Source organism: Danio rerio, chromosome 17 (genome assembly GCF_052040795.2).
Source record: "Danio rerio strain M-AB ecotype USA chromosome 17, GRCz13ab, whole genome shotgun sequence".
Classification (NCBI taxonomy): Eukaryota; Metazoa; Chordata; class Actinopteri; order Cypriniformes; family Danionidae; genus Danio; species Danio rerio.
In genome coordinates, this window is record NC_141037.1 from 53753655 (window position 1) to 53776698 (window position 23044).

The window sequence follows — 23044 nt, forward strand, 5'->3', positions numbered from 1 at the left end:
CGGGGCTACGTTTCCAGAATGAGCTTGGGTTGGCAACATCCCTCTGCCATCCAACGCCCCACCATACCTCTCTTCCCTACCCCCCTCCCGTTCTTCACTTGCATCTGCGACAGCCCTTCCATGCACGGCACCTCTACATTCTCGGGTAACATGCCAGATCTGTTACCCCAATCTGTTCCGGGACCTCGCAATTCACAAATTAAGCACTGAGCACTACCCACAACTGTGGACATCAGGGCCTCATACCACCCACGGGAAGTCTGACCATTTGAGCAGACACATGCACATTTGTGGCCTGCGGGAGGTCATGTTTCAGGGCTCTGGTAGTGGTCCAAATGTGGTGGTAGTGATCCTGCTGCTAAGCTGTTGCCCTCCTACGGCCTCCTTCACATCTCCTGATGTACTAGCCTATGTACTTTTCTGGTAGTCCCTCTATGCTCTGGACACAACACTGACAGACATTGATGTGCCGTCCTGGATGAGCTGCACAACCTGAGCCACTCGTGTGTGTTGTAGACTTTGTTTCATACTACCACTAGAGTGAAAGCACTGCCAGCAAAGTGACCACAACATCGGCACGTAGCTCTCTGTTACTCTCACATGGTCGCCCACTGAAGCTAAGCAGGGCTGCGCCCGGTCAGTACCTGGATGGGAGACCACATGGGAAAGCTAGGTTGCTGCCGGAAGTGGTGTTAGTGAGGCCTGCAAGGGGCACCCAACCTCTGCAGTCTGTGCGGGTCCTATTGCCCCAGTATAGTGACGGGGACTCTATACTGCTCAGTGAGCGCCGTCTTTCGGATGACACGTTAAACCGAGGTCATCATGGTCATTCCTTTGAAAAAGAGCAGGGGTTTCACCCTGGCATACTGGCCAAATCTGCCCACTGGCCTCTGTCCATCATGGCCTCCTAATCATCCCCATATCATAATTGGCTTCATCACTCTGTCTCCTCTCCACCAATCAGCTGGTGTGTGGTGTGCGGTCTGGCGCAAAATGGCTGCCGTCGCGTCATCCAGGTGGATGCTGCACACTGGTGTTGGATGAGGAGATTCCCTCTATGTGTAAAGCAATTTGAGTGCCCAAATAAGTGCTAAATAAATGTAAGGAGTTATTATATTATTATTATCAGCCCGAAAGCATAGGAACTGATACGTGGTCTGTGGTCACCACCTGCACCACCTTTGTTGCGAGTGTCTTGTTAACTGCATGTAGCATGTAGCATGTAAAATTGATTGTCAATCAGTGTTGCTTCCTAAGTAGGCAGTTTGATTTCACATAAGTGTGATTGTCTTTGAGTTAGATTGTTTTGTTTACCAGTTCCCTTTATTTTTTGAGCAGTGTACAATTTGCAATAAATTTACAGCAGAAAAAATGTGCTAACAAACATATACCCTAATGTTCAACTCACTGAAATTAGGTTTGCCAATGCGCAATAACTTTAATATTTTAGTCCGTTTGCCACACAAAGTCGATTTGTATGAGTTCAAAAGAGTGCGTGAGTCGTATAGACTAATTTTAACCACTTTTATGGTGGGTCCAGATCCCCTTTGATGCTTTTGAAAGCTTTAAAAAATCCTTTTATGTTCCACAGAAGAACAAAAGTCATGCGGGTTTAGAATGACATGAAGATCAGAGTGTAAATAATGAACTGTTCCTTAAATCATTGTGCTGGCTTACATCAAGACAATCATTGAACTGTTTCTTGAAAATAATTCATTTATGGCACGTCAAAGAGAGCAGCATGCAAGAGCATTTGCCTGTCAATTGCGTATTACGTAACAACATACAAATAGCTCGGGGATGGAATATCTTGCTCAAGTCATCTCGAAACAATGAGATAAAACAGCAATTGTAATGTAACATTTCCATGCAGATTGCAAAAAACAAACAGCTGTGTGTTAAATCGAATTAGGTGAACATTACTAAATATATATATATATATATATATATATATATATATATATATATATATATATTATTATTATTATTATTATTATTATTATTATTATTATTATTATTATTATTATTAAATGGTGTCTGAATTTAACCTGATTTATTAAATTTGCCTTAACCACTTGTTGCACTATTCAGGTCTAAAGTGATCCAACTGACTTCTGATTTTCTATATCTTTGCAATAAATTGATTTATTTACTTGGTATTACTGGGATTCCTCGATTAACTTATTTTTTTGATCACTTTATCATTTCTCACATCTTAAATAAAATGTAAAAAAATCTGTCCAGTTTTTGGGCGAGCGTACAGTACGTCCTTTGGGGCGGCCGCTCGCTCGTTCAATGACTCCAGTAAACAGACATCCATCGCAGCATCAGAGGGTGAATTGTCATTTTTGAAGAAAGCATTGCTAGATTCAGTTATAATAACTGTCCTCTCCTTTAATTTTTTAAATAAATATTGAAGTTGAACCAAAGTTGCTGTTTCAAGCAAGTCAAAACTTAAATTTGAGGATAAATTGAGGATAATTAGTAGACTTAGCTGTAACAAATATTTTTTTAGGTTGGTCCAAAGCAAATTTATACTTTGATGCACGGGTAAAAAGTTACATTGTATCACAAATACCACAAATAAGAAAATATAAACTGTACCAGTAAAAGTAGTTAACAGCATTTTGTGTGAATGTGATTTGCTTCTTGACCAAAATAATTATTTTTTGTTTAAATTAAAATGTTTCAATTTGAGCAATGTTTAAATTACACTTTGAGAAAAAAAAATACTCATTAACTATTTAGTCCCTCTATTAATCTGGGGTTGCTACAGCGGATTGAACCGCCAACTTATCCAGCATATGTTTTCACGCAGCGGATGCCCTTCCAGCCGCAACCCATCACTGGAAAACATCCTTACACACTCATTCACACACATACACCACGGCCAATTTCAACATACCCAATTCACCTATACCGCATGTCTTGTGAACTTGTGGGGGAAACCGGAGTACCCGAACACGGGGAGAACATGCAAACTCCACCCAGAAATGCCAACCGACCCAGTCGAGGCTCAAACCAGCGACCTTCTTGCTGTGAGGCGAACGTGCTACGCACTGTGCCATTGCGTCACCTGCAGAAAATTACACCAACAAATGTACATAGGCTGAGTAGATTGCACTCACGTCACTCACATTGATGTTCAAACCTTTTCCTTTCCATTCAAGGCCTGAGGTAAACAATTTGCTGCTGTTTTCAATAGCACTGCTATAAATGAGAAATAAAATGGTTTTCAAACTCACACTGATAGCATTTAAAACTGAATAAAGCACACAATCAGTACTTGAGATGTGATTGTCTATGTAGATCCAACACAATCTCACGGCAATTCGTAACTTTTTCATTCAGTGGCTAATTCGTATGAATTCGTACGATCTATTTCGTACAATTTAGTACGATTTGCTTATCCCCCAATGACGGTTGGGGTTAGAGGTGGGGTCAGGTGCCACGCCTCCTTTTTAAAATCGTACCATTTCGTACGACTGAACTCGTACGAATTCGTACGAATTAGCCACTAAACTGGCAAAACGTAAAATACTTACGTTTTCTCGTGAGATCAGGCTGGTAGATCAGGCATGTCCAAACTCAGTCCTGGAGGGCCGGTGTCCTGCAAAGTTTAGTTCCAACCCCAATTAGACACACCTGGGCTAGATAATCAAGCTCTTATCCGCTTGTTGACTGTGACGTCACGGGAAGCGGCTTCCGGGTCCAAGCGCTCTATTAAACTGAATGGGGAGATTCATGAAATGGCAATAATAAACGTTTACAAAGCGATTTAATACCTTCGAAAGTCACGATCGCAATATATATGTCCATGCCTAATAACCGATGGCCAGAAAGAGATTCATTGTTTTATAAATTGTTAAAATTTTGGTATTTGTTATGCAGCAAGCCCAGAGATTATTGTGTACACTATGACTTTATGTAAAATTAACTTTAATGTGTGATAGGAATAAAAAGTAATCATAAACGAATGATTTCTCCACTCAAGTGAATGGCGGCTTGGACCCGGAAACAGTATTACATACGTCACAAACATGTCACCACTTAACAAGCGGATTAGGCTTTCTAGAGACATCCTTGCTGGTGTGTTAAGGCATGTTGGAGCTAAAGTCTGCAGGACATCAGCCCTCCAGGACCGAGTTTTGACACCCCTGATGTAGTTGATGTTGTTGTTTTTTAGCGGCGTTGCAAAATTAGAAGCTTCACCATCGCAGATGATTAGGACAAAAACTTGTTTTAACGTAGCCTATACATGTTATTATGTGTCGCTGCATCGTGTGATACGACACAGTGTCAAAACACAGTAGGCTATATATATATGGCTATATATATTACATTTTTTTCAGTGTATACTGTATATCATTGCATCAACGTCACTGGTTCATTGGCTCCCATTACTCATAATATACTCATGCCTGGGATGTTTCTCCTAAAGGCTGACACTTGCTTCATGATTTAACATCTGTGTGTGCGCGTGTGAATATATGGGCAGTTTTTCATTCATTTGAAGCACATTACCAACTTGAGTTACACGAGCTTTTCCGTAAGCATACAGAATGCTTTATGACCCTGCCCGAGGCCTCTATCTCTCATACACGTCCATGTTTTAGTATCTGTTGTAGAGAAAGCAGAAGAGATGTTGAATCCAAAGTAAGCATCTGTGCAAGGAAACTCTGTTTTTTTTTTTTTTTTTTTTTTTTTTTTTATGAGCCTCCCTGGACCTCCATCTACGGAAAATAAAGGCAGGTTGTTTTATTCATATGTGGAGGCCAGTGATAACAGATAGTGGTGTAGAGGAGGATGAATCGGATTCATTAATATTCGGCACATCATTCACGGTAAATCTGAGCCTCCACACTGTACCCTGTATGAATGTACAAGCCTTTGAAATAGACGGCCAAGTTTCATTTCATGCGGTAATGAAAAGAACAGTGCCAGTGAATTTCCCACAATGTTCTCATTATTGGGCAAAAGACGTCGCAAATGGCTAAACTTTCTCACTGTTGTGATGGACAAATCTTTCACTCAAAAGCTTTGAAATAGAAAAAAATACCTATATTAATAATTAAATAAAAATCTAAATAATAATAAAAAATCAAGGATTAAATCGTGTTGAGTGATCAAATTATATTATTCTACTTACTTTATGATATTTAGTACATTAATGTTCAGAAAACCCCAAAAAGGATATATGCGGAGAACAGAAAGGCATTTTATTTGCTTTACATTGATTTACAAGATAATAATAACAAAAAGTTTTTAAATTAAAAAAAAAAAAAAAAAAAAAGAATCATTCATCTCAGAGCTCTCAAAATTTGTCTCCAGGCATTTCAAACACATTTTAGACTGTACAGTAACATTTAAGCTTTAGATTGATTGTTCATAAAGATTTCACATTTTGTTAAAAACAGAAAACACTTTTGAATTCCTACTAGCAGATTTGTCCTGTATTCCCTCAGAACACTACACTTAATGTTTACCTCTTAGCATTTTCATCAAGTTTTATTCTAAATAAAGCATGAAGTAACTTTTTTTTTTTATCTTTAATTAATTACTTACTTTAAGCTTTAAGCTGAATTAGACATTTACCATCTCTCTCAACTTAAATCATAACAAAAAAAAATAAAAAATACACCCTGGATCTCTATGCAAGGCACATGATTTCTTTTCACAGCCATTTTTTTATCCATTTCTCTGTGAATATTCATTCATTCATTTTCTTGTCGGCTTAGTCCCTTTATTAATCTGGTGTCGCCACAGCGGAATGAACCGCCAACTTATCCAGCAAGTTTTTACGCAGCCGATGCGCTTCCAGCCGCAACCCATCTGTGGGAAACATCCACACACACACTCATACACTTCGTACAATTTAGCCTACCCAATTCACCTGTACCGCATGTCTTTGGACTGTGGGGGAAACCGGAGCACCCGGAGGAAACCCACGCGAACGCAGGGAGAACATGCAAACTCCACACAGAAACGCCAACTGACCCAGCCGAGGCTTGACCCAGCGAACTTCTTGCTGTGAGGCGACAGCACTCCACTGCTTCGCCCACTCTCTGTGAATATATGCAATGTATTTTGGTGCATTTAAACAAAACAGATTTAATAAACAGATATATTTATTAAAATAATGTTTTAGTCACCAAACATTTAGGATTTCAATTTAATTTAAATGCAATTTTGTTTTGTTTTCTTGATTTTTCCTCTTTTTTTTTTTTTTTAATTTGTATTTAATATTTTTCTACAACATAAATTTGGGTGTACTAGTTTTTGGATCATAAGTTATTTTGTTAGATAAGCTCCAGATTTGGCTTCAGTACTAATTAATCTAATGTATATGCACAAATATAATATTGTAGAGCTTCCTATTAAAAATATGAATTAAAAAAATAGATTTGTGAGGGGTGTACGCTTATATGCTGAGCACTGTAGATATGCCAATGACGTTTTTTAGAGAAACATAAATAACAAACATACTAAAAACAATGGAATGTGATGCTGAAAAAAAATTAACATCAGCAATTTAGGGGTAGGGTGACGCAGTGGGTAGCACGTTCGCCTCACAGCAAGAAGGACGCTGGTTTGATCCTCGGCTCATTTGCCGTTTCTGTGTGGAGTTTGCATGCTCTCCCTGCATTCGCGTGGGTTTCCTCCAGGTACTCCGGTTTCCCCCACAGTCCAAAGACATGCGGTAGAGGTGAATTGGGTAGGCTAAATTGTCCGTGTATGAGTGTGTGTGTATGTGTGGATGTTTCCTAGAGATTGGTTGCAGCTGGAATGGCATCCGCTGCGTAAAAAACTTGCTGGATAAGTTGGCGGTTCATTCCGCTGTTGCGACCCCAGATTAATAAAGGGACAAAGCCGACAAGAAAATGAATGAATGAATGTATTATAGGGTCATCAAAAGCAACTAAGTAGAATGTGAGTATCTATATTAATATACTGCAGTATCTGTATGCACATCCCTATAAAACAATATCAGGTGCATTCAAGTTGCATCATGAATTCCCATCTAAAACATGCTGGATCATAACCACACCAAAAAAATCCAGCTTCAAGATTTAATCCAATGCATACAAATCATTTGAACGACTTTTTTTTTTTTTTTTTATCCTGTCCTTTGACTACCCTTGGTTACATCCACTTTAGCTAAAAGAGCAAAGCGAATCTCCTTCTTTGTTCCAGAGAAGAAAGAAGGTCATATGGATTAAGTACGACATGATGGTGCATTTCAAGTTTTCCTTAAACGATTCCTCTAATTAATTCTCATGCTGATGTCTATTTGCGAACGTGAAATGTTGAAGTGGAGCTATTTTCTCGAAGTGCACTATACTGCTTACATTTCTGTAACATTACATTAGTAACACTCCATTTGAATGAACTGTGCAGGCCGTGTCGCCTCAGAATACAAAGTGCCTTCGGGTGTATCTGTTTTTTTTTTTTAGCCTATGCGTGCTCCTTATAGTAAAAAGATTTGTATTATCAATGGCTCTTCCAAAAACTGTAGGGTGGAGGCGTTGTGATAAATTGCAGCGATATATGCACTTACAAAAGGCTCCCCCTGAGCGCTCCATCATATCTGGAGAAGCCATAAATCAGGCTAGGTGCCTGAGTTCCACTTATATTGTGATCTAGGTTCTCCTCGTTCTGGCCAGTTCTCCGCCGCAGCTCCTCGGGATGTTTGATTACTACAAAGTAAAAGTTTTCCCTTTGAACCGCCCGGCTCCTTCGTTGGTCCACGTGTGAAAAGCTGGTGTCTGGTGTAGCGCTACTCATGTCATGCATTTTACATTGGCTGTGGGACGGCTCGATGCATCCCAATTCCCAACGCATGCCATATTTCTCTTTGTTTGATGAATAAAATGCAAACTACAGTTGAGAACCTAAAAAAAATGGCAAGACAGGCCTTTTATAAAAACCACAGTGGGTGTACGAGCTGTCTGTGACTGATTTTGTGGGAACTGAGCAATAATCACTTCTGTCAGACAGGCAATGTGTTAAAATTAATTCTGACCTGGCAAGTAAGCCGTTGGCTTGAGGGTGGTGGATTTCTGTTTTTTTTTTTTTTTTGTTTTTTTTTCCTCGTTTGGTTTCGGGAATGTGGAAAACTTTTGCTGTTTGGTCCGTTCCAGGCTAGCAAGCTGTCTTTCAGTCCAATTTCTACGTAAGCTTAAGGCAGAATCCAAACAGGTTGGTCACAATCTGCAGTTTTGTATGAGAGCGGACAAAGTTCCTCAGGCTGATTTGGTTATTTTGAAGGGTGTGAATATGCCGCGCTGACCAACTGAAAGTTGTCTCTTGATGTTCTGTGAGGGAAATTTAATTATTCCAATGGGAATCTATGCAAAGCAGTTTTGAGTGAGGTCAAAAATGAATCCCTAGGCAGATTTAGCTCCTCTTCGAAATTTGCTGTAGTGACCAACATAATGAGGAGGAAGGGTTTTGGAAGTCTCCATGAAGCCGAAGTAAAGATTGTCCTTTTTTTTTTTTTGGATTTTTTTCACATCCACTTGAAATAGTCCTGGAATGAGAAAGAAAAGATAGAGGGTGGTGCAAGATTTCGTCCTTTGGTAACCAATTGGATTGTTGGATGATGGGTGTTGCTAATAGTGAAAGAAGGCTGATGAATGGATGAAGGCAGAGCAGAAACGAGACGCTAGCTATGTTTCCATCCAAATATACAAATTAACTTTCTGCCCAGAACTGGAATCCAATCCAATGAGTCAAAGAGAACAAAATTGGCTCTGTCTGATTAACTGGCGACAAATATCAACAGTAAAAACGGAATTTGATGTAGTAGGAGAAGCTACGTGAATCGGCTTAGTCCCTTTATTAATCCAGGGTCGCACAGCGGAATAAACTGCCAACCTATCCAGCATGTTTTACGCAGCGGACGCCCTTCCAGCCGCAACCCATCTCTGGAAAATGTGTGAATCTTTTCTTTATTAAATAAGTGAATTTTACCTCACAAGACAATGCTGACACACAATGAATGTGTGGTGGCGTTTGGAGGCATAAGACATGGAACGCGGACGCTCTTGACAGTTCTGGAGGTAATTAATAATATAATAACACTATTATTTCCCGCAACAGTCTCCTTTACCTCCATTGTTTCTGTTCAGCGGGAGAAACTCAACCAACCCCTTGACGTCAGAAATAGCGACTTCCCAAGATGGCTGCGCCCTAGGTCTAAAATCTATAGTAAAACACGCCGTTTTCTGCTAAATGCTTACATTAATCGAGTTTGTTCAATATGGTTTCATTAAAGTGAAATCCAATGTACAAAATAAGGTAAACTTGACTGAGTGCTTCATTTCCCCTTTAAAGGAGAGACCTGTGAGGGGTGTATGCTCATTTATGCTGAGCAATGTACAATATAAGAAAATTCAGCTTTTTGATGGTGAAAGTCTTGAAAAAGTCAAGAATTTGACTTTGGCTTAGAGTTAGAACCCTATTGTCACAATCTTCAGCGATCCAAACTCCTTAGATCGCTGGATCTTACTCACAATAACTTATGGACTACAACTCTGCCTTTTCTGGACTACATATTTATTCATGCACTCCAGTCACACTCACACATGCTTCCTCATCTAGACTGATTACTCGCACCACCTGAGGATTGTCAGAGACTGATTGCACACACTATTTAAGCAGCACACTCACTCCCATTGCCGAGTCTTGTTAACTGCAACAGTCACACTACAATGCGGTTTCCTTGTCTTGTTTCTCCATGTTTTGACCTTAGCCTAGCTTATCCTTTTGTCCTTGTTTGCCGCCTGCCTTATGACCTCCTTGCCTGTTATTCGATTACCATTCATATACCTGTTTGCACCTGTATTGACCATTGCTTGCCTGACCACGGATTAAACCTGCATTTGGATCGTACTTCTGTTGTTTATCTCACTCCCCGTGGTTACTCCTATATATTATGGCCATCAACATAAAGCAAGATGTCCTCACTGCTGTGTGTATCATCATGACGTACTGGATCAGGTCTATTATTTAGCGGACATTGATATTGCCCATGCTACTGTGACAGTTGGGTTTAGGGTAGGTGAAGACGTTAACAACACACAATGTAATGGGTAATTTAATAATTAATATAAATAATTATTGCTTCTACACTCAAAAAATTTTTTATATATATACTTGTTCAAACTATTTAAACCATTTAAACTCTGCGAACTCTGTACTGTGTCTGTGACATCATCGACTTTCACTTTAAGATTTAAAGGGCTAGCATTGCACCAGACCCCCTTAAGTAGTTTTGTTTGAAAGTGTAGAATCTATATTTTATGCACATATGCATCACTTTAGTTTTTATTCTACTGTTAAAAAGGTATTTACACTTAAATACACAGTATTTCGGAAACCCGAGCTGGGTATTAAACATTGGTTTATTTTCATAATTTTCATATGACACATGTACAAGTTATAGCTCAAATGAAGCTCTTGCCAGTGCTCATACGGTTCTAGCATTCTTTTTACTGAATTATATTCACATATCAAACAGTTATTGCATGAATCACAGTGTTTCCATGGTGCAGAAGTGTAAACAATACATTCATGATCAATAAGCAGCCCCAGATAGCACAGATAGCTGTCATCTCTTACCTTATCCTGTGCGCTTCAGGGCCATTTCTCCTCTGTTTTCGAGGTGATGTGCATAAGTAATCCTTTTATATGTCTGACGTGGTCCAAACACTGTGAATTATGTTTGATCAAACAAAAGAATAGTGAAATATGAAAACAATGATCGCTCCCTATGGCTTGTACAGCACCTCTCATCAGTTGGAATACAATAACTTTTGCATAGATTACGGTAGACATTTTTATTTATTTTTTCCTGGGATTACAGACATCTGCAGGAATCACCAAAATTAAATACAGCAACCAAGACCACACAAAACATAAAAGGTACACTTTCAAATTTAAGTTTATATTAAAAAAGCGCCTCTTTTTTAGGTGTTTATTTTTAACACAGACAACATATACAGATATTTTATACAGTTTCAATAGTGTTTTACGAAATTCAAAGGTTTTTCTTTAAATTATACCAAGTTTTTGCATTTTCCCAGAGATGGGTTGCGGCCGGAAGGGCATCCGCTGCGTAAAAACTTGCTGGATAAGTTGGCGGTCCATTCCGCTGTGGCGACCCCGGATTAATAAAGCCGACAAGAAAATGAAATGAAATGAAATTTTTGCATTTACACCTTTGAATGTGGATTTGGGAAGCTTTTAAATGTAGATATGCAAAATCCAGGTGGAAGTCCCAAAATAACAGCAGAGTTTAACTGGTTAATTAAAATTTGCTGAAACAACACAATTCTTGAAATTTCATTGGGATAATTTTTTATTTTTCTATTTTTTTTTCAATCCACATAAATTTGTTAAAAGTGTTAACTTAATGGATTTGTGTTGGGACAACATAAATGAATTGTGTGGAACCCTGCATTTTTTACAGCGTATCAACAACCAATCCCGACTGGACCTGATCCAGTATGTCATCATGCTACAGGCTGCACCGAGGACGCATTCAAATAAAGTGTCACCATATATTTATATGGTAATATTCAATAAATAGACTTATGTAATCCCAAATTTAAAATGCATCTAGTTTACACCTTTTTAAAGATTTAATATTAATATTATGGTTCTTCCGAGTGTGCCAGTTTAGGTTCAGTTCAAAACACAATTTAGATTTGTTTATTATAATGTGTTGAAAAGTGTTATTTTGGGGGCGTGTACACAGCTCGCTGTTTTAGGGGTGTGTTGCTTCACATAATAATTCATTTCGACTTAATGCCAATGTAACAAGGGAGTGGAACCAAGAGCTCCACCGCTCTGTGTTTGGCAACAGACAGGCAGACAGAGGGAAGCAGCATGAGTGAGTGGACCAGCGTTCAGCCGTACATGTACGACTCGGACACAGACCAAGCAGAGAGTACTAAATCATTTATGTCTTTGTATAGTTTTACAGCCAACTGTGTGCTAGTTTAAAGTTCTGAGCTAATACACCGAGACTAATAACCACGGACACTGAATTAACTTTGAGTAAGGCACCGGATGCGCCGCTCAGAGCCACAACATGGCACACCAGACACGCACATTAAGATGTTATTTAAAATTAAACTAGATGGCGCTCTGTGGTGCGGCAGAAATATGAACTGTCCCGAGTCGTGGCTGGGCGCCGCGGACAGCCGCCGAAATGAAGCGCTATTGTGTGTACCCTGATAGAAACCTATGTTTAGAATTCTAAAATGCATGGCACTGCATGTCGCGATGCTGTGTGTCACCGAGCGGAGATTCTGGTGTGTCACCTGCAGGCAAGTTCGTTATTTTGGGACGGCCAATGGAGGAACGGGCACGTGAGGCAACGCGCTTGCACTTTCCAGCAGCATTTAGTAGGCTTGGGCGGTATTCAAGCTATGATACCGTCAAACCTCCTCCCTATTTTACTCCAGTATCCGATATTACCGTCCATAATAAAAAAAAAATTATCATGTAAGGCTCAGACAGACAGACAAACTGTTGGCTTGTGCCTAAACCATTCAGAAACTGAATACCGTATATGCGACCTTAGGTTTGCGGTCACCTGTTTCTCTTGTTCGTATTAGAGATCTGCGTGGGACACTCTCTCTCACACACAGAGAGAGAGAGAGAGAGAGAGACACCACCATGCTCTCTCTCTCTCTCTCTCTCTCTCTGCATGTGAGTGTTTGTGTGCGTTTCCGAATATAGTGCGGAAGCGGTCGGTAACTTGAAAAGGAGCGGTCGTACAGTCTAACAATAAAGCTCCCGAGCGAGCGAGCACGCGCGCAACCACATGGATGCTGTGTGTGTGTGTGTGTGTGTGTGTGTGTGAAAGAGAGCATGCTGTGTGTCTGGTGCGTCGCTTGGTGCTGTCTCTCTCTCTCTCTCTCTCATTCACACACACACATAGAGAGAGAGAGCACCAAGCGAAACACAGACAGCATGCTCTCCTATTTACACATTCACACACACTGCAGGTCACTTGGTGCGCGACTCGCCATCTTACCTCACCTCTCTCTCTCCTCCACACTCTCCTGTGATGCCAATCACGCATACACATTTGTAGGCATTAAATCAATAATATCTATTATTTAATACTTGTCTCCTATTGAAGTGCATTGTTTTTATGACGGTATAACGGTATTGAAACTGACACGGTTGCTATTTTAGATCCCACGGTATACCATATTATCGTATTACCGCCCAAGCCTTGCACTTAGTTAAGATCACAGGGAGCTTCTGTGATCGTGAGAAATGCAAACGCCTGAAGTTTAAGGTAGACGCAATGAAAAGTACAGATGTCTGCAAACCTACCTAAAGTTACTAACAATAATTCCGATGAGAGTGATCATGTGGTGATTGTTGATCTTGTGTGGAGGCCAATGAGCCTTGCATCTAAAAATAGAGCAAGGGTGTTCCTTTGGTGGCATTGCTTTGACTCACACGCTGAAAATGGCCGACGTGAAACAGCAAACTGAGCATGTGGTAATGCGCGTCTGTCAATCAATATTGGTGGGCAGAGGGATTGCACTCCTATGTCAAGTTGCGGTCGATTTAAAAACCGCTCCAATTGGTCCACCGTTTTTAATGTTGTTAAATTAAAAAAAAAAAAAAAGGACTGGGTGGGTTTATATCACCCAAATATGACGGTCTATACACTGTACTGTACCTACACACGTCTGTCCAAACAGCTTGAAAAGTAGATCCCCTTTAAAAGTAGGCACCCTTTAAGGGATTGTGTTGCACTTGTTTGACGTGCCAATATCAAATGCTTTCAGCAAGAAAATGGCTTTTGCCTCTCTTGCAATGTGCAGATCACTAGTATTTTATGCACTTCGGTTATCAGTGAGTCAAATGGAAGGACTGCACAGTTTGGTACCGAAGCAGATGAGTTTCTCACCCCTGTGGCTTTTACAAGCTGAATCTTCAGCAGCAAAGATGGAGAATGAGGCACTTTCATTGAAATCAATTATCATTTTTATCTCCTCTCATAGAGCTTGAGGTGACACGTCTGAGGAACATCGCCAGAGCTATGAATTGGGTTTGGTACATCGCCTTCCCTCCAGATGTGTAAGTCACAGAGCCCTATAACCACACTCCATCACTCTGATGAAAGAGCTGAGAATCGCATATTATCATATTCAGTTTAATAATGACAAGATTTGATGTCATATGCGTCTGCCTAAAAGCATGTGAAGCTAGGCACATTATTATAAATTGGGAATGGGAGACTCTTGAACGACTAACTTAAACTTAAATGGATTTAAAATTGTCTTGGTTTTTGGCAAAAGCTGTTTGACCGATGATTGTGTTATTACAGGGCTGGTTATTACAGAAAAAAGCAACTTACTACACGTGATATTTTGTCAAAACCACCCTTACCGTATACAGTAGTCAAATAGATAACTAAAAACCCTGCTGTGTTTCACCAAATATTTTTGTTCATATTTTGAAGGTTGTAGTAACTTTACAGAGGCCAGACCAACTTACTACACGCTATATTTTGTTGAAACCACCCTTACTGTACATACAGTAGTCAAATAGATACCTAACAACACTACTGTACTTCACCAAAGATGTGTATCTATATGTTGAAGGTTGTAGTGACTGTACGGAGACCAGACAAACTTGCTACAGCTTATATTTTGTCAAAACCACTCTTACTGTACATACAGTAGTCAAATAGACAACTAAAAACTCTACCGTATATCTCTAAACATTTGTATTCATATTTTAAAGGTTGTAGTAACTTTACAGAGACCAGACCAACTTACTACATGCAATATTTTGTCAAAACCACCCTTGATGTACATACAGTAGTCAAACCCAAAACTAAAAACCCTACTGTATCACCAAAAAAAAAAAAAAAATGTATCTGTATTTTGAAGGTTGTAGTAACTGTACGGACATCAAATCTACTTGCTACAGCTTATATTTTGTCAAAACCACCATTACTGTACATAAAGCAGTCAAATAGATAAATAAAAATACTGCTGTACTTCACCGAAGATTTTTACCTGTATTTTGAAGGTTGTAGTAACTTCCCAGAGACCAGACCAACTTACTACAGGCAATATTTTGTCATAACCACCTTTACTGTACGTACTATAGTCAAATAGACAACATAAAACTCTACCAAATATCTCTAAACATTTTAATCATAATTTGAAGGTTGTAGTAGCTTTACACAGACCATATTTTGTCAAAACTATACTTACTGTGCATACAGTAGTCAAATAGATAAAGAAAAACACGACTGTGCTTCACCAAACATTAGTATTCATATTTTGAAGGATGTAGTAACTGTAGAGAGTACAGACCAACTTACTACAGACAATATTTTGTCAAAACCACCCTTACTGTACATAAAGTAGTCAAATAAATCATCAAAAACCCTTCTGTGTTTTACCAAAGATTTTTATTCATATTTTGAAGGTTGTAGTTCTTTTACAGAGGCCAGACCAACTTACTACATGCTATATTTAGTCAAAACCCCCCATACTGTATATACAGTAGTAAAATAGATAATAAAAAACACTACTGTACTTCACCAAATATATTTATTTATATTTTATATCTTCATGGAGACCCGTCCAACTTGCTACATCCGATATTTGTCAAAATCACCCTTACTGTTTATACAGTAAACAAATAGATAAAAAAACACTACTGTACTACTGTATTTTGAAGGTTATATTAACTTTACGGATATGAAACCAACTTGCTACATGGAATATTTTGTCTAAACCACCCTTACTGTACATACAGTAGACAAAAAGATAAATAAAAACCCTGCTGTACTTCACCAAAAAAAAAAAAAAAAAAAAAAGTATTTTGAAGGTTGTACTCACTGTACGGAGATCAGAGCTACTTGCTACAGCTTATATTTTGTCAAAACCACCCTTAGTGTACATACAGTAGTCAAATAGATAACTAACAACACTACTGTACTTCACCAAAGATTTTATTTCATATTTTGAAGGTTGTAGTAACTTTACAGAGACCACACCAACTTACTACACGCTATATTTTGTCACAACCACCCTTACTGTATATACAGCAGTCAAATAGATAACTAAAAACACTACTGTACTTCACCAAAGATTTGTATCTGTATTTTGAAAGTTGTAGTAACTTTACAGAGACCAGACAAATTTACTACATGCTATATTTTGTCAAGATCACCCTTACTGTACATACAAATAGTCAAAAAGATAACTAAAAACCCTACTGTACCTCACCAAAAAATGTATCTGTATTTTGAAGGTTATAGAATCTGTATGGAGATCAGACCAACTTGCTACAGTCGACATTTTGTCAAAAAAAAAAAAACATTAGTGTGTATACAGTAGTCAAGTAGAAAAATAAAAACCCTACTGTACTTCACCGAAGATTTTCAATCATATTTTGAAGGTTGTAGTAACTTTATGGAGACGAGACCATTTGACTACATGCAATATTTTGTACAAACCACCTTTACTGTACACACAGTAGTCAAATAGATAATAAAAAACACTACTGTACTTCACTGAACATTTTTATTTATATTTTGAAGGTTGTAGTAACTTCATGGAGACTAGACCAACTTGCTACAGTGAATATTTCGTCAAATCCACCTTTACTGTACATACAGTAGTCAAATAGATAAATAAAAACACTGCTGTACTTCACCAAAGATTTTTATTCATATTTTGAAGGTTGTAATAACTCTACAGAGACCAGACCAACTTGCTACAGTTGATATTTTGTCAAAAACCACCCTTACTGTACATACAGTAGTCAAATAGACAACAACACTACTGTACTTTACTAAAGATTTGTATCTGTATGTTGAAGGTTGCAGTTACTGTACTGAGACAAGACCAACTTACTACAGGCATTATTTTGTCAAAACCAACCATACTGTACATACAGTAATCAAATTGATAACTAAAAACAATACTGTACTTCACCAAAGATTTTTATTCATATTTTGAAGGTTGTAGTTCTTTTACAGAGGCCAGACCAACTTACTACATGCTATATTTAGTCAAAACCCCCCATACTGTATATACAGTAGTAAAATAGATAATAAAAAACACTACTGTACTTCACCAAATATATTTATTTATATTTTATATCTTCATGGAGACCCGTCCAACTTGCTACATCCGATATTTGTCAAAATCACCCTTACTGTTTATACAGTAAACAAATAGATAAAAAAACACTACTGTACTACTGTATTTTGAAGGTTATATTAACTTTACGGATATGAAACCAACTTGCTACATGGAATATTTTGTCTAAACCACCCTTACTGTACATACAGTAGACAAAAAGATAAATAAAAACCCTGCTGTACTTCACCAAAAAAAAAAAAAAAAAAAAAGTATTTTGAAGGTTGTACTCACTGTACGGAGATCAGAGCTACTTGCTACAGCTTATATTTTGTCAAAACCACCCTTAGTGTACATACAGTAGTCAAATAGATAACTAACAACACTACTGTACTTCACCAAAGATTTTATTTCATATTTTGAAGGTTGTAGTAACTTTACAGAGACCACACCAACTTACTACACGCTATATTTTGTCACAACCACCCTTACTGTATATACAGCAGTCAAATAGATAACTAAAAACACTACTGTACTTCACCAAAGATTTGTATCTGTATTTTGAAAGTTGTAGTAACTTTACAGAGACCAGACAAATTTACTACATGCTATATTTTGTCAAGATCACCCTTACTGTACATACAAATAGTCAAAAAGATAACTAAAAACCCTACTGTACCTCACCAAAAAATGTATCTGTATTTTGAAGGTTATAGAATCTGTATGGAGATCAGACCAACTTGCTACAGTCGACATTTTGTCAAAAAAAAAAAACATTAGTGTGTATACAGTAGTCAAGTAGAAAAATAAAAACCCTACTGTACTTCACCGAAGATTTTCAATCATATTTTGAAGGTTGTAGTAACTTTATGGAGACGAGACCATTTGACTACATGCAATATTTTGTACAAACCACCTTTACTGTACACACAGTAGTCAAATAGATAATAAAAAACACTACTGTACTTCACTGAACATTTTTATTTATATTTTGAAGGTTGTAGTAACTTCATGGAGACTAGACCAACTTGCTACAGTGAATATTTCGTCAAATCCACCTTTACTGTACATACAGTAGTCAAATAGATAAATAAAAACACTGCTGTACTTCACCAAAGATTTTTATTCATATTTTGAAGGTTGTAATAACTCTACAGAGACCAGACCAACTTGCTACAGTTGATATTTTGTCAAAAACCACCCTTACTGTACATACAGTAGTCAAATAGACAACAACACTACTGTACTTTACTAAAGATTTGTATCTGTATGTTGAAGGTTGCAGTTACTGTACTGAGACAAGACCAACTTACTACAGGCATTATTTTGTCAAAACCAACCATACTGTACATACAGTAATCAAATTGATAACTAAAAACAATACTGTACTTCACCAAAGATTTTTATTCATATTTTGAAGGTTGTAGTAACTTAATGGAGACCTGTCCAACTTGCTACAGCTATTTTGTCAAAACACCCTACTGTACATACAGTACTCAAATAGATAAAAAAAAAACAATACTGTACTTCACCAAAGATTTTTAACTGTATTTTGAAGGTTGTAGTAACTTCACGGAGAAGAAACCAACTTGCTACATGAAATATTTTGTCTAAACCACCCTTACTGTACATACAGTAGACAAAATATAACTGAAAACCCTACTGTACTTCACCGGAAAATAAAATAAAATAAAAATCTGTATTTTGAAGGTTGTAGTAGCTGTAAGAAGATCAGACCAACTTACGACATGAGATATTTTGTCAAAACCACACTTAGTGTACATACAGTAGTCAAATAAAAAAATAAAAACACTACTGTATTCCACCATTTTTTTTTCATATTTTGAAGGTTTTAGTAACTGTAGGGAGGCCAGACCAACTTACTACAGCTGATATTTTGTCAAAACCACCCTTACTGTACATACAGTAGTCAAATAGATAACTAAAAACACTACTGTACTTCACCAAAGATTTTTCTTTGTTGAAGATCAAAGATCTGTATGTTGAATGTTGTAGTAACTGTACGGAGACCAGACCAACGTACTACAGGTGATAATTATGAGAAGTTGCTTGCTTCTAAACGTTCATATCTAGTCAGTTATGATAGTCTGTTTTCACATTGCAGAAATGAAATCAATAAAAATGATAATTTAATAAATCAAAGTGCAATTAATTTACAGTGATTTTATTAGAAATAAACGGAAACACAAGCAATAGGTTAAACCCAGAACATGAAGGTACAATGTCTGTTCAATTTTTGAGCCATGCTGGTTTTCCATGAGTATTCAGAATTAGCCTTATTGGTTGAATTGACTGCTCGTATAGAAATCTGATATAAAGCTGTTTATTCAAATTAGATATATGACACACTGCACATGTTCTTATGTGGATTGTATGTCAAAGTATTGCAGTATTAACAAATATTGGCCGTTTGGATTTTTATTTTTTTTTTCAATTGTTGGACATACAGTGCATCCGTAAAGTATTCATAGCGCTTCACTTTGTCCACATTTTTTTATTGTTACAGCCTTATTGCAAAATGGATTAAAATAATTTATTTTCCTTAAAATTCTACACACAACAGCCAATAATGAAAATGTGAAAAAAGACTTTTTGAAATTGAAGCAAATTTATTAAAAATAAAAAACTTGAAAAGTCACATGTACATCAGTATTCACAGCCTTCGCTCAGCACTTTGTTGATGCACCTTTGGCAGCGATTACAGTCTTTTTGAATATGATGCCACGAGCTCGGCACATCTGTCTTTGGAAATTTTTGCCCATTCCTCTTTGCAGTACCTCTCAAGCTCTATCAGGTTGGATGGGAATCCACGGTGCACAGCCATTTTCAGATCTCTCCAGAGATGTTCAATAGGATTTAGGTCTGGGCTCTGGCTGGGCCACTCCATTGATATTTTGGCTGTGTGATTTGGGTCATTGTCCTGCTGTAAGATGAACTGTTCTCTGAAGTCAAGAGCACTCTGAAGCAGGTTTTCATTCAGGATGTCTCTGTACTTTGCTGCATTCATCTTTCCTTCTATCCTGACTAGTCTTCCAGTTCCTGCTGCTGAAAAACATCCCCACAGGATGATGCTGCCCCCACCATGCTTCACTGTTGGGATGGTATTAGCCTGGTGATGAGTGGTGCCTGGTTTTCTCCTAACGTAACACCTGGCATTCACTCCAAAGAGTTCAGCTTTAGTCTCATCAGAGCAGAGAGTTTTGTTTCTTATAGTCTGAGAGTCCTTCAGATGGCTTTTGGAAAATTCCAGGTGGGGAGTGGCTTCCGTCTGACCACTCTACCATACAGGCCTGATTGGTGGAATGCTGCACAGATGGTTGTCCTTCTGTAAGGTTCTCCTCTCTCCACAGAAGAACGCTGGAGCTCAGACAGAGTGACTATCTGGTTATTGATCACCTCTCTGACTAAGGTCCTTCTCTCCTGATCACTCAGCTTAGATGGCCGGCCAGCTCTAGGAAGAGTCCTGGTGCTTCCAAACATCTTTCACTTATGGACGATGGAGGTCACTCTGCTTACTGGAACTTTCAGAGCAGCATTTTTCGGTAACCTTTCCCAGCCATGTTCATCGAGACAATCCTGTCTCGGAGGTCTAGAGACAATTTCTTTGTCTTCTCCCTTTGTTTGTACTTTGACATGCACTGTCAACCCTGGGATCTTCTATAGACATGTTGTATACCTTTTTAAAATCATGTCCAATAAACTGACTTTACCACAGGTGAACTCCAATTAATCTGCTGAAACATTTTAAGGATGATCAGTTGAAACAATCAGTTGAACCAGTTTTTTTCAGTTGTGACACTACAACGCCTTTTCCTTTGTCTTGCTTTGCCGTGTTTTTCTATCCACTCCTCATTTATTTGTTTATTCCAGTCTGCTGCCTGCCTCTGACCATCTGCCTGCCTCTTGACTACGATTCTGTATTGCCTATATACATCTGTTTGCCCCTTTGTTGACCATTGCTTGCCTGACCATTCTAATAAACCAGCATTTGTATCCTCTGTTACACCAGCAGGGGGTACTCAATCTGAGGTCTGAATCCTAATGCCCCAGTAAAGTGAAGGGGACACTACACTGTCAGTGAGCGCCGTCTTTTGGATGAGACGTTAAACCTAGTTCCTGACTCTCTGTGAAAAATCCCATGGCGCTTGGTAATCCTGGGGTGTCCTGGCCAAATTCCCTCCATCGGCCCTTACCCATCATGGCCTCTTAAACATCCCCATCTACCGAATTGGCTCTATCACTATCTCCCCTTTACCAATAGATGGTGTTTGGCGAGCTCACTGGCACCATTGTCCTGTGGCTGCCATCGCATCATCCAAGTGGGTGCAGCACACTGGTGGTGGTGTGGGGAGACCCCCCTCATGATTGTGAAGCGCTTTGGGTGTATGGTCATACATGATAAATGCGCTATATAAATACACATTACTTGCTATATTTATTTTCCCAAAATCAGTATCAACTATGAAAAACTGCAGATGACATCTTGTCTTCCCTTTAAATAACCTGCCACATGATATAAAGTGGACTAAGTGGCTTAAATAATTCAGAGTTTATGGTTTGGCGATTTAGTTTATACTGGGCTGATAACGATAACATTAAGACAAGCATTTGGCCGCTTGGCTACAGTATCATGCATCACTAAGAATTGATTCTGTTACTTTCCTGTTGATCTCAGTGAAGCAGCTTTAATACAATCTGTAATAAAGCACATGAGAAAAAATGTGGCTTGACTTGATATTTCCGCAGCCATTAATGAAGACAAAACTAGCACATCCAATGCGTTTTGACTGTTTTATTTCTTTGAATACTGATGTAATTATCCATTACAATAAAGAATCCCCTTTTGAAGTGTATTAGTTCTTCCACAGCTCTTTTGAGCACTTGAGCTTAACTGGGACTTGAGTGTTTGCAAATGTTTGACATGTTGACCTTGATTCATTGCAATACTAAGGTGTTCAAATTTATTCATATTTTAGAAAATAAATGTGATTGCTCTGCTCATAAATTGCCTTCTTCTTTTTTTTTTTGTTAACTGGCATATCTTTTAGGTGGCAGTGAGAACTGTTTTTGAAACCTCATTCAGCATAAAATACTTGATGCTGCCTAAATCAGATACTCTAACTAACTTACTGAAGTGGTATTGAAATTAATGTCATCTAAGTCATTTTCACTGTAATGTATCAGTATTTTCAGCGCAATCTCACGGCAATTCGTAACTTTTTGATTTAGTGGCTAATTCGAATTAATTTGTACAATCTAATTCGTACAATTTAGTATGATTTGCTCATCACCCAATGACGGTTGGGGTTAGGGGTGGGGTTAGGTGCCACGCATCCTTTTTAAAATCGAACATTTTCGTACGACTGAACTCGTACGAATTCGTAAGAATTAGCCACTAAACTTACGAAACGTAAAATACTTATGTTTCCTCATGAGATCAGGCTGGTATTTTTACTGTAAGTACGATTTGTACTCTTTATAATGTGATAATTTATGCCTAAAATAAAAAATAAAAAATGTGACTTCAAAATCTAATCTTTAAAGCTTCATACATAGCAGATGATCCTGCATCACATTTTTGTTTTAGGGTGCTTTCACATCTGTAGTTCGCTTCATTTGGTCCAGACCAAGGGTAATAAATTATACATTGTTGCAAATTATACATTGTTGCATCTTTGTTCCAGCCTCCACCACGGCGACTGAAGCTCTGCACAAGACTTTTGGCCAGCGGAGAAATTAAAATGGTCGTGCCCAACTGAGTCTGGTTCTCTCAAGGTTTTTTTTCTTCACTCCCATCAGGTGAAGTTTTTTTTCCCTCTCCGCTGTCGCCACTGCCTCGCATGGTTCAGGATTGGTAGAGCTACGCATCGATGAATTTGCTC

At 38.3% G+C, this 23044-nt stretch overlaps 3 long non-coding RNA genes across 3 annotated transcripts in view; 1 reads left to right on the forward strand and 2 right to left on the reverse strand.

Moving 5' to 3' along the window:
- Positions 1-16361, forward strand: part of LOC141378383 (uncharacterized) — a 228291-nt gene extending 211930 nt beyond the window's left edge. The window contains exon 4 of the long non-coding RNA XR_015513827.1: positions 14037-16361. This is a non-coding gene — a long non-coding RNA (uncharacterized LOC141378383). The remainder of the gene's footprint in view (positions 1-14036) is intronic.
- Positions 11434-16830, reverse strand: LOC147833194 (uncharacterized). Its single transcript, XR_015513830.1, has 3 exons — positions 16234-16830; positions 15513-16090; positions 11434-14531 (listed from the first exon to the last, which is right to left on the reverse strand). It is a non-coding gene; the product is annotated as an uncharacterized LOC147833194 (long non-coding RNA).
- A 225-nt stretch (positions 16831-17055) lies between these two features.
- Positions 17056-18808, reverse strand: LOC147833195 (uncharacterized). Its single transcript, XR_015513831.1, has 3 exons — positions 18487-18808; positions 17776-18204; positions 17056-17632 (listed from the first exon to the last, which is right to left on the reverse strand). It is a non-coding gene; the product is annotated as an uncharacterized LOC147833195 (long non-coding RNA).
- Between the last annotated feature and the right edge of the window lie 4236 nt (positions 18809-23044).